Below are 13,702 nucleotides of genomic sequence, written 5' to 3' on the forward strand. Positions count from 1 at the left end.
GAGGGCCTTCAGCTACCCACAAGTGTGGACAGTGCGCGCCTGGACCTACAGCTGAAAATGCTGAGCAGTGTGACAAAGGAGCATCCGTGCAACTCTGTCAGAGATGTAGCTGAGCGTCTGCGCAATCTCCATCCGCAGACACGATCTTTGTTTACAGAGGTGGAGAAGCTCGTACAGTTGTGCCTGTGTCTGCCAATATCAGTGGCCTCCTCTGAGCGCTCGTTCTCAACTCTGCGGAGGCTGAAAACCTGGTTACGGTCCACCATGGCGCAAAAGAGACTCACACATCTGGCACTAATGAATGTACACAAAGACATGATGCACAACGTAGACATTCAAGCCCTCATGAGGGATTTCATATCCGTGACACCAGAACGTCAATCCGTTTTTGGAGTGCTGTAGGTCTGCATCCCCATCTCACTCCATCTCCTGGTAAGTGCTGCCGAGCAGCGTACTAGCTATTTAATTATATTAATGTTGTTTTCGATAATGCCATAGGCGTATTCTAATAGGCTATTCTACAGTTCTAAATATTATTTTCTATATTGGTGACATTGGACCCACGTCCCACACGCACGCGAGTCCTGCTCCTGCGTGTAGGCTCATTCCATGAGGAGGCTGAGAATGAGACGTGGTTTATGATATTATGGCACCTCTGGTTTAATGTCCACTGTCTGTCTGTCTGTCTGTGCTCGTCATCCACAGAGACCCTCGAAGGAGGTGTGGCCAACAAGTTCAGCCCAGCAACATTCTGTTGTTCTGTTGTTCAGCATCATTCTGTTCTGCCATGAATCTTTAGTGTTTTAATAAAATGCAATATTTTACCAGTTGATGAGGCTGCATACTTTTTTTGGAATGGTATGGGTGTTTGCGTTGACCATAACGAGGGCGAAAAAGCCGCCTCTGACCTAAACTGTGTGTTCAGCACACGATTAAACACAATGTAACAACAGGAACTTAAACAACGTTCTAATATAATTAAAGCTCGCAACAATGGTGCAAAATATGAGCCCTTTACACACGAGCACGGGTAGAGTTCCACAGATTGCAGGAAAGGCTCCGTTTTTTGCTCATTAAAATATTTCATTGAAGGAGATATATACAGCTATTTATTGTATTTACATAATATTCTACAAGTTTGCGACCCACAGTTTGAGACCCCCCCCTTTTTTTTTTTTTTTTTTTTTTTTCTTTTTTTTTTTTAAACCGCACCCCCTGTTAAAAACTACTTCCCACGGCCCTGGATGGATGGATGGAAAAGGTAGGTACCCTTAGACGAAATAAATCGTCGCTGATTGGACTGGTGGTGGAAAGACCGGAAAGACTATGGTTTACATGTTTTCAAAATAAAAGCGCTGCTAGTGACAACGTACACGCTGCTATTAAAGAATATTTAGATGTAAATATCCCGTCTTACATGCTGCTTTATCTCTTGATGTTAACAAAAAGATGTTATTAAACTTTATATGGAGGAACAAAAACCACTATATTAAAAAATCTTGAATAATTAACTCATATGATAATGGTGGCCTTAACATTTTAGACTTTTACACTTTAAATAATACTTAAATATAATTAAAATGAAAATAAATTGGTTTAAACAATGTATCAAGAACCCATCTTCAATTTGGAAAAGGTCGGCGCTTTTAATGTTTGCACATCGTGTGTTCCCTGCCGCGTTAATTCTTCACAAGTAGATTTGAACATTTTACATAATAATATTGTAATATGATGTCATTGATGATTTTATGAATCACGTTGCTGTAGTAGTTTTATAGGCTTTATTAAGGGGTGGATTTGATTCAGACAGAGCACCACTGAAAGGTTGCCAACAGTCCCTTGAAATACGGAATCGTCCCGTATTTAGAAACAAAAGTACGGTTCTGTATTGAGCTGAAACGGGACACAATTTTGTAAAAATGCAGGAAATTGCATCTAAGAAATGCAAAATTTTCTGGGGGAGGACCCCCAGACCACCCGCACGAATGAGGTGTCCCTAATTACAGTTGCCGACCATACTGAAGGCCTATGTGTGAAATGCACGGCCCGCCACTGCATCACACATACATCTCAAGACCTTGGAGAGATCCTTGTTTGTCGCATGAGATTGCAGGTTGCTGAGGCTCTTGACCCCCTCCAGTTTGCCTACCAGAGAGACATAGGAGTGGAAGACACGATTCTGTACATGTTGCATCGGGCATATGCTTATCTGGATTCATATGTGGTTCATATGTGAGAATCATGTTCTTTGACTTCTCCAGTGCCTTCAACACCATACGGCCTCCCATACTGACAGACAAACTTCTAGTTATGGGTGTGGCCCCCTCCCTGACATCATGCATTATATACTATTAGTCTGCCAGACCACAGTATGTTAGGATGGGTAGATGTGTTTCTGGAACACTGGAATGCAATACTGGGGCTCTGCAGGGTACTGTATTGGCTCCTTTTCTTTTCACCCTGTACACATCGGACTTCAGGTACAACTCAGAGTCCTGCCACATACAGAAGTATTCTGATGATATGGCTATTGTGGCATGTGTGCATGGTGTAAGGGAGAAGGAGTACAGGGACCTTGTGGAGTCCTTCTATGGCTGGCAAAAATAACTGTTTGGTCCTGAACACCACCAAGACCAAAGAGCTGGTGGTGGACTTCAGGAGATCTAAAACTACACACCAGTCAGTCTGCATTGATGGAGGGGAGATAGAGACTGTTCAGACCTACAAATACCTGGGGGTGGTGCTGGATAATAAACTGGAGTGGTCTGCCAACATAGAAGCAGTGTACAGGAGACGGCTCAGGTCCTTCAATGTCTGCAATGATATGATGTGCATGTTTTATCACACTATAATTGAGAGTGCACTGTTCTATGCTGTTGTCGGCTGGGGGAGTTGCACTACAGACAAAAAGTTGTAGGCACCTAGACAAACTGGTAAAAAAACATCTTTTATGTCTAAATGTCTATCTCTTTCCACTGGTCACCAAAAACACGTCTCCCCTCAAAATTAGTCATATCCAGAATAATTTTCTGATAACACATATTATTTTGAGAAGCAAAACGCTTTATTTTTTAAGCCCCAGCCAACTAGTTGGACTACCTGAACGCCAAAACAAGGCTGGAACTTGGCTCACAGGATGCAGCAGGGGGTAAGTCAAATTTAATAAATGATATTGCTAGTATGGGATGTCAAACAGCTTCATGTCAAAAGAGGCGAACTATCTGTTTAACAGTGACTGCTGACATGTTCTTCTCAAAATGTATTTAAATTTATTTATTTATTTATTTATTTATTATTATTATTATTAGTAGTAGTAGTAGTAGTATTCTTATTCTTATTATTGTTGTTTTTGATTTTATAATACAATCATTGTAAATATTGAATTTTCTTTGAGCAACTTGATTAATTTGAATTTCCCCCATTGGGGGATGAATAAAGTAATTTTCTATTCTATATAATACTTCAAATTATTTTTCTGCTGTATGAATTGTTATCACGGATATACTTTTTAAAAAAAATATATATAGATAGATAACAAAATGAAATAGAAATTACGTAACAAACATTCAGAAAGTTGAAGTGTAGCAGAGAAAAGTATGGTTGAAATCTTCAGATAGCCATGCATGAATTAGATTGTTGATTTTGTAGCTTGGCAACAATTTAGCTGATGATGTCGGCATGTAACACAGGTGTACTCTCTCAGTGACATGTCCAGGATTACACCATCTGTTGATAACAAACATTGTAATCCTTATAATTATGATAATAATGTTTTTTTTTGAGCTACTTGACTAATTTGAATTTCCCCCATTGGGGGATGGATAAAGTATTTTTCTATTCTATTTCTATTCTATTCTAATCTGTCCTCCTTCAATGATGCAATAATTGTTTTTTTTTCACTAGTTAGGGACTGTGTTCATTCATAGTTGCGCTGTTATTAAGACAGGTTAGTGTAACTACTGTAAACTTTTTTCCTTAATCGATAAAGCAAGATTTTTATTTCCACACTGAACTCAGTTCAACCTTTAATTTTTGGGTTTTGTGTGTGGTTAAAGAACATTGTAAAAACAGTATAATGTACAATTCTGATTAGCTTGAAAGTCAATGTTTGTTATTGACGGCCATGACCACCTTTATTCTTCAACTTGTCATTTCTTTAAGGATTCTTCAGTATTAGTTCTCCAGGCTTCTTAAAGGACATTTCAAAGCTCTCCTTTGGATGTTGGCTGTCTCTTGTCTCGTTCTCTGTCAAGATGATCCCACACTGCTTCAATAATGTTGAAGTCTGGGCTCTGGGGAGGATTTATCACTTCATAAAACCACTGATTTTCAGTCCAGTTTTGTGTCATTTGGCATAGCTCAGCCTTTTCTCCCTGTTTCTCTTTCTTAAGAATGGCTTCTTGACAGCCACCCTTCCATAGAGACCATTTCTGATGAGACTTTGGCAGAGAGAAGTTGGATCAATTGAAGGTCCAGATGCATCTCTCAGGTCTTTTTTCCTGTTACTTAACATCGCTTTCAGATACTGTTCATGTGCTGTAGATAAAAACAGAATCCCTGTGATTTATTAGGGAAAGGTTGAACACTAATGTGAGACTATTAAAATTAGCTGTGCAACCATACTATTTTCTATATGTCAAACTGTGTTGTCTTTGGCCTTTTTCAGATGCATCTCAAGAAATGGGAACAAATTATTTTTCTTTATTACAGGCTTCTTGTAACAAAGTGCCTAAAGATATCATTTAAAATTGATTATTTGCCAATTTGTCATAAGAGTTTCATTCTCAAAATTAGTTTAAAAAGCAGCTGATGTCCAAAGAAAAATGTTGATAGACCTTTAGAAAGCCTTAAGAGTTATTGTTCACGACCACTAAAAGATTCAATGAAAGTCTGGTTGTGTGGATGCAGCACTGTTTTAACATTGAGCTGCAGCATAAATGAGTGATAAGATGGACTTAACTGCTCATTTTAATTGAATAAAAACACAAATTCTTATTTTCACTCAAATTTACACAAATGCAAATAAAGTTGTTCATGTAACCTGGCATTAAGATGCACATTTTCTAAGAGATGACAATGAACATGTTGCTAAGCAGCATCACTATTGTCCAAGCATCTCCAGAATCCTCCAATACTCCCACCATACAAAGTACAATTTATGCCAAATTCCATTCAAATTCAAATGCACTTCCATCCAATTGATTTCAATTTACTAAAAGGTTTGTTTTTTCCTTTTTTTTTTTTTAAACAGACGTAGTTGTGTTTTAAACCACTGGTGACCATTTATTTGAAAAGGAGATATTAATTTATTCATTTCAATATCACAAGCTAGATTTGATGGCATTTAATGTTTAAGGTCCTCAGTGTTACACTTTCATGTCTAACATGCTAATCAGTTGCAGGTGTGTCTATTAGCAATGTCTGTGAAGTCAAATCAAGAAAAACATTCTTCATTATCATAAAAATTTGGTGTAATTTGTAAAAACTAAGCACTTAATAATAGTCTTCTTCAAAGGAGTCTTGACTTTTGGGAAATTTTACAGATCAAACTTTACATTCATGCGCCGGTGCTGGCTTTTGTCTGCAGCTGCAGAACTTCTGGCTTGTTGAGGTATGAACCAATCGCATCTCGGCTATTTGATAAAGGGACCAATAGAAGATGGTGGATAACAATGGAGGGAACAGGCGAGAAGCAGATCATGGTCTCACTGAGATCCAAAACAAGAATGTAAGAGCAGAATATTTAAATCATGGTAAAGAGAGAAGGAAAGGAGAGGAAGGGAGATAAAGAAAGATAAAGGAACAGGTAGAGGAAGAGTATCTGCAGTGATAAGTGAGGAGAAAGAAGGAATAAGTGGGAATGATTGATGTGACAATGTGTTAGTAGGGGAGGAGAGCTTGAAAAGGGAGGAAGGATTTATGTGCAAAGGTGGACTGAGAATGGAAAGAAACTGAAAAATAAGAATTAAAGAAAGACTTTGCTGTCACAATAGTGAGACTGCTCACTGCAGTAAGAATATTTTGCTCATGCTGAAGCAAACTCATTACCTTGTGAGGCAGATGGATTGATCTGAACAGTCAGTAACCCATACTGTCATCTACAGGCGTGGTTTAGGTGGGAAAAAAAATAAGTCCACAAAGGCACAGTTTATATTGACTAAATAGAAATATGCTTATATAACATAGACTGTGTTCATGTTTGTTAAGTGATTCAGTATTGTTGATTTTATGTAAGCGCTTCAAATAAATGATAACTTGCTGGATGAAGTTGAAAAAAACATGGAGCAAATACACAATACATGGTTTTCTGTCAACATTGGGACATTCAGTTGTATTAAATTGATAGATTTGGGTGAGGTCAACACAATATTTTAAGGTTTTTCTAAACACATTTACTTGGGCTGGGTGGGATGGGGGAGTTAAACTAATTTTACATTTAGTGTTGAATGAACCAGTAGGCTATTGGTTTTTTGGAGATTTCTCATTTCAGTCTTGTTGTTACGATTAGATCTGTTTGGATTTATTCTATAGACTATGTTTATCCAACAGAATTACTGTATGCTGAAAGAAAACTATTTCATGTGTGGACATTTGGTCAATAAATTTGTTCAATCAATTAATCAGTCAATATTTATCTATACAGCACTCTTTCAAGTAAAAATGCAACTAAAAAGGCTTTACAAAGCAAAAAAAGAAATGTAAATATAAAAAACACCCTGATAAAGACAACTGACGGTAAATAACAGTAAGATATTGATAAAAACAGCAATAAAACAAAACAACAAACAAAAAAACCCTTGAAAATGATTATGTTAAGTAGTGCACAAAAGTCAAGTGAATTAAACGAAAGCTTTTTCAAAACGGTACGTTTTAAACTTAGTCCTAAAACAGAGGATGTCAGTGTTTCATACCCAGGCTGGCAGCTGGTTCCACAGAAGAGGAGTCTGAAAACTGATAGCTCTGCCTCCCATTTTGAACCTGGACTTCCTCCGAACTACAAGTAGGCCTGCAGTGATGGAGCAAAGAGTTCTTGTTAGGTTGTAGGGAACTATAAGATCTTCAATGCAGGGTGGAGTAAAGCCATTAAGAGCTTTATATGTGATAGGGAGGATTTTATTTATTCTAAATTTCACAGGCAGTCAATGTAGGGAGGCCTAAACAGGGAAAAGGGATCTCTTCTGACAGTCTAGAGGCTTGTTCTCGAGAATTGTTTAATATATGTGTTAAAAGGCAAATAAAAATGTCAGCAAGTAACCTCTTTGAGAGTACAGTCCTTGGTGGTAACTTCTGAAGAGGTTAGCATAAAGGCTGCTGTAGGTTAGTATTCTGATTCACCAGCTCACTCCTCTTTGTTCATCTATGCTGCCATGACTGGAAGAGGAGACTCAAATGCAGAGCACAGATTCAGCTGGAAAGTTGAAATAGATTTACTACAGATATGTGAAAGTTATTCAAATTCCAGTTTGTTTTTCCAGATTGGGTAGACAGGTTGTTGGCTGGATGACAGGCAGATCGACTGGGCAGACTGAATGAGGACGGGCAGGCAGAGCTGACAGATCAGTCATTCAGACAGACCTGGAAACAGAAAGAGCAAGGTGAGTCAGGCAGAGTTCAAAACAGTAGAATATGATATTTCTTGCAGAACAATGGCTGTGTCAGCGGACTGGCATAAACAGCAATCTGCTGATGAATGGAGGATAAACCAGGGTAGAGAAGCTGTAGGTTGATGAGCCTGACAGACATCAGGTGTGGAGGGTGAGCTGCCAGAAACCAGAGAGCAACAAGCACTCCCACAGTTCACACAACTGTCTAAGTGTGACCAAAGCCTACGCAGCTGCAATTAGTCAACACAAGCAGGCTGCAAACATGGCGGGAGGGAGTTCTAGAATGAGTTAAACAATAAAAAATTGTTACTATCAAACCCATTCTAGAACTCCATCATGCTGTCACAGCTCAGCTGCATTTAAATTTTTTTTTTGGCAAAGTCTGATACTAAAACATCCCAAAATGTCATTTTCGGGCCATTACAAATATTTTTCAAGCACCTAGGTCTTCCTGCAGAGTGTGCATGCGTGGGTTGTCTCCAGATTCCTCTCACGTTCAACCCCACCTAGCCTGGGCGAAAGCCGACTGTTGACTCCGTCAAACAGTCTGGAAAAACCCAAGAGGAATCCGTTTCCATGGAGGGTGGGACCTTACTCAGCAACTTAAATTCATTGGAGTTCCCTTAACCAATCAGTAATGTTTAGAAAGGACGTTGGTTATGCGCCGAGGTTCATGCTTACTCTCGCGAGGCTCTAGCCCGCGAATCACGCTTCCCACATCCGCTTTCATTATACCGGTACCATTTGATAAATCAAACTTTTCCCAAAGCCAGTTGGAAGGAGAGCTACGACATCCTTGCCACTAACAAAATTGACGAGGCATTCCTCTTGCTCTTGTTTTAATTGTGTAATGATCTCCAGAGTTGAGACAACTTCATGGATAGCTTCTAGCGTTCTTCCGTCGCCATGTTTATTTCCGCTGCGGTTAAACTACAATTATATGGACTACAATGGACTCCGCGCGTGAGTTCTGCGTCACCACTCGCAACTGTTTGCTGATTGGCAAAACACTGAGCGAACCGAGGTAGGGGGATTTGGCCAGACTATGTGCGGAGCCAAAATCTTTGGGCGGAAGTACGTAGGATGGCGTCGCCAGGCTAAACCCCACCCCCCACAGCCCTGAAATAGACAGATGGTTCTTCCTGCATGTTTCTACATTTCAAGTCACTGGTGTTTTTAAGCTGTAAGTTACACTTTGCTGTAAAATTAACTTAAAGATTTATCTGACATTTGGTAAGATTAATGCATCCAAAATCAATTAAATCAAAGTTATAACTACGAATTCCATCGAATGTCCTCATCTTTGCATCCAGACCAAATTTATTTAACATGAAGAACCTCTCTGTTTTACAGTTAGATGGAGGAGTAATACAGTAACATCTGAATTTGGCACACATTTTTTACTCAGTGCTCAACACTTGGGTAAATGATGATGTGTGTGTCCTTTGGCATGACCCGTTACTGTGAATAACAGACAGCAGGGGATCCGTGGTCCCTAAGTCACAAACAAAATACTCACATCAGGGTTTCATTTTCTGGAAACTGAGAATTTCTGCACAAAATGAAATGCCTGTCGGAAAAATTTAATTTGATATTCCACTGCATGTTTGCAAGATAAAAAGTCAGAAGTTTCCAAAATCATGAGAATTAAATAATTGATGATATATCCTGAGAATGTTATTATTGAATAAAGTATTTTTCTATTTCTATTTCTATTGCCATCCCCAGATATGCTGCTTGCCTAAAGAAATAAATAGAAAAGATAGAGAGAAAGAGGAATTGGGGGAATAGTGATGGCATAATGTATTGAGCCCATTACTTGTGATATTCTCTGAAGCATGTGCACATAATATCCACCCACTGTATGCGATGGTTAAAGAACCATGTTGTAAAAATAACACCAAATAAAAGCATTTGCCTGGCAACCTTGCAAACAGATTATTTTAAACAAAAAGACTATTTTTCATTCATCGTGGGCCCCAAACCTCTGAAAAGAAACCAGTGAAAGCCAATAAAAGAGTGTGAGGTAACTCCATAACAACTCCTTTAAGCCCATACTGAAGAGAGATTAAATCCTCTGCTCATTCCAGCATCAAAACACTGCAAAATGCGGGACATATTTTAAGGTCTATTGAAGATGTGTGCAAAGGTTTTCATGCGTATCAAAACCATCCCAACGTAGCTCTCGCTGGCATGACAGAACTGAGCCCGAGGTGAAACTTCTCCTGCCAAGGCGACCGCTATTGGTAACAGCTACAGGGTGTAACTGCATGCCACAAAGAGCTCCACAACCCGTGGCAACTTGGCAGGCAACACGTAAGGCAGTAATGCTGGTTGGGCTCTAAACAGCTCTGTCAACACAGCATGGTGCTTCACAACAAAGGAAGACTGATTAAAGTTCGGGGCCGTCTGCACACCTGTTCATCCTCTGATATCAAGAAGAATCTCCTGTTACTGTTCACAAACGGCACAGTGTATATCCTGCAGGGTCTGAGGGAGTCATTAAGAGCACAAAGGAAACTCTGGGGATTGTTCGTACATGTAGCTGAGTTATTTTCCTGCTGTTTGAAGTTAGTTGATGATGGAGAACATGTGGGTCAGCAGCTTCCTCCTGGAGAGGGCCCTATAGCTTCAAACAGAACATATCGAGAGTGTAGAGAAGAAACAGGAGGAGGAATATATGTCCAAAGATCAGAGGTAGTTAAAGGAAAAAAACAGATAATGCTACTTTCAAATTAATCAAAAATGCACATTTGTTGTCTCAGATATAAATCAAACAAATATGCACATTTTTGTGGAAGGACAAGATTTTGGTTTTTACTCCTAGTCCTTCTGGTACTGGCAAATCATGTGTGAGCTTGGTTGCACGCAGGTAAATTGTCATTCTGGACTTATTTGCTGAAATATGCTCTGAAAACCATCACCTAACATCCATCGTTAATGACTTTGTGTTGTACTCCTCTTCTGTGGAACCTGCATTAATATACAGTCTCGGCCTGCATGTCAGTTGCCAGTATTGAATTGTCTCACTATTCGGTCGCTACATTTGAAGCTCAAAATGTTGGCAATTGCCAGAAAATGTTTCTCTTTTCTTTTTTTTTTTTTCAAACACTTGTTTCAATAGCAGGTTCACTGTTGCAAAAACACTTAATGCTGTGTACTTTCAAATACACACCTCAGCACATCGGTTAATCTTTGATGCAAAAGCACTGCATAATTCACCCAAAAGGGACTGTAACAACAAAAAAAATGCTGTCACCCAGCAATACAGCTGGAGCACTGAATGTTAAGTGAGCTATAAAACACTTACAGCTTCGAGCATTACAAATTGCATATGTAAAGTGTGCCTGTATCTTCCACTTTGGCACTAATGTCTTTCATCTTGAATCAAAAAACAAGAAAAGGCACACTTAACGCCAAATCACTAAGCAGCCCCCATGTCTCACTTACTATTTCATACTTTAATCTGAGAAAAAACGCTGAGTCTGTTGTAGCCCTAAGTAATTTACACCTCTGTACCCTGCTAATCACACTAGTGTACCACGACTGAGTGTAAATGTACTCTAACCACAATTTAGATATTATTAGATATTATGCTCAGTATCATTCTCAGAGTCAAGGGATGGTTGCAAATGTGTGTTCTCTGACTCATCGTGTGTAGACTTATGAATTCCTACAAACATATCTCAAGCTCTGACTTTGTTTATTTTGGCATTTACTTCCTTCTATAGAGTTTTCAGATCTGCTTTTGTCATTTTCCTCTACTTAATTGTGTTGTCAGAACTCAGACAAAAGATCTGTTACAGTGATGACGCCTATAAACGAGTGAGCTAGAAAGATGGTCCTATTTAATTAGATACAGTATTTTGCGAGCTCTCTGTAATGTGTTTGGAGGTTTTGTCTTTTGGTTTTTGCCTCCAGTTGTAGGTTTTGACACAGCTTAAGCGGAAGTTCTTGCGGGATTCTGTTTCACGATTCTATTTATCGGATCAGACTAGACTCACTCTGTTGTCAGCCTAAAGTTTTAAGAGGCTGTTGAAAGGCCTTTCCTGTGTGAGTTTGATGACTGACAGTAAAAACACTTGAAACAACAAAACAGACAGGTATCACGTCAATGCTGTGGTTCATCCAGCAGCAAGCAGCTCGGATATCTTCATCAACACTCACTGTGTGCAGACAGACTTGGGATCATTTAAAAGAGAGCAGCAACCTGGACCATTAGTGGGGGGGGGGGAACATGACAAAACATGATTATTATCCAACTCCTCTCAGGGGTTGCCGTGCTCCTGTCACTCTAATGAGGTGAAAACAAACAGTAACTGTAGCCCTGAGTGTATCTTGTGTGTATCCTCAGTGCTCTCCTGTCTGGTATCAATGGCAGTCACTTAGAGAGTGTGAGTCAGTGTGTTTACAGTTTTCACAGATGGAGCTTTGACACTGTCTGGATAACTGAGATAAATGGCTCTTACTGCAGCTCAGCAGATGGGAAAAGCAACAGTCTGTAACACACGCATACACACAGAAATACTGTATGTGCTCATGCATTCATGGATACAGGCGTGCATGGACGTGCAAAAGCAAAACATACTATACACACACAGTAGATGAATTAAAGTTAACTGATCTTCTTGAGCGCCAGTTAATTTCTGTTTGGCACTGATACTAGATCAACAACCTCTGCACCAAAACAGACTTTGTCTGGTTAGAAATTAAGCACTTTATCAACTGATACATGTTTGCTTCTAATCACAGCAGAGCAGAAAACCGCAGGAAAGAGTAGCTGCTTATTAGTGGGGAAAATGTCAGCTCCCGACTGGTTCAATATGGCCACCGATTCAAGCCAATATGAAGAAGTCATCTGTGATCAATTACCATCTGCAGCCAATTTCAGGGGGGTTTGACATAAACCAAACAAAGGAGACAAAGTGAACCCTGGGTTGATGTCTTCCCACTTGTAATGAATTTTAAATTACAGTACAGTGCCATCAGTCATATTTTCTGAGAGGTGTTTTGCTGGCTCTAATCCATCAAGTTGTGCGTACATGGCAACCAAAGGTTGCGGTTGTTTAGTGGAGACTACCGCACAGCAGGTGGGTTACAATCCGCCGCTAAATGTGGCCTGCTGCTCCTCATCCGCTGGAATGGCCTTAATACTCCTGACAAATACTGCCCCCATGTGGACGAAGCAGGCCTGAGTAAAGGGGGAGCTGACTGACCCAGACCTCAACTTCTCACATACTGTCCTGTGAACAGATCCGGACTAAGGGCAGCGCTGAGAAGACAAGAAAGCAAAGATAAAATCCCATTGTTTTGGATGACATGGAAAATGGACTCATGAACATAAAGCACACATAATTAGTTCTTCCAGAAAGAAAAAAAGGGTAACAGTTAAAGAAGACACCTGCTTATGTAGACTTTTCTTTTACTTCACAGCAGGGCTTTAGACTAAAGTGTCCCAATAAGCCATAACAGGGAAGAAGACTGCACATTACAGAAATCCTACAAATATCCAAACGTTTAAGGATGTTAGTTGAAGGGTTTCTGTAAACACTTGCTCACCCTGCAAGTTCCTTTCATAGATTTTCTTTTAAAAGTAAATATAAAGCAGAAAGTATAATTATTATCACTTTTATAATGTTAACAAAAACTGAAAGTGCAGAGGCTTCACATAAGCCCTGTATGCCACAGCTGTTGTATTGGTTTGCAGAAGAATTTCATACATTTCCCTAAAAAAATAGCCAATGAATGAATGTATCGTGTTAAACCTTGAAGTCCACAAAGCTCTGTACATGTGCTATATTTACCAATTAAATAAAAACACTAAATGTAATATAAATTCCAAAGAAAAGTAAGAAGAAATATCTCATTTTGATCGATTACAAATGATGGAGTTAAACAACATCTTTCAGGTTTTCTTAAATTTATAAAGAGTAGTTGCCACAGCGCCCACAGTTTTCCCAATACAGGCACAATTTTTTTCATTAAAACACAGGATAATTGGTCTTCTCTCTCCCAATGTAACTCTGTAAGCCAAAGAGTCTAAGAGCAGGCTTTTAACAAAAAAAATATTGTGGCTGTTTTTAACTCACTTGTCTGTT

Source organism: Odontesthes bonariensis, chromosome 3 (assembly GCF_027942865.1).
Source record: "Odontesthes bonariensis isolate fOdoBon6 chromosome 3, fOdoBon6.hap1, whole genome shotgun sequence".
NCBI classification, from domain to species: Eukaryota; Metazoa; Chordata; class Actinopteri; order Atheriniformes; family Atherinopsidae; genus Odontesthes; species Odontesthes bonariensis.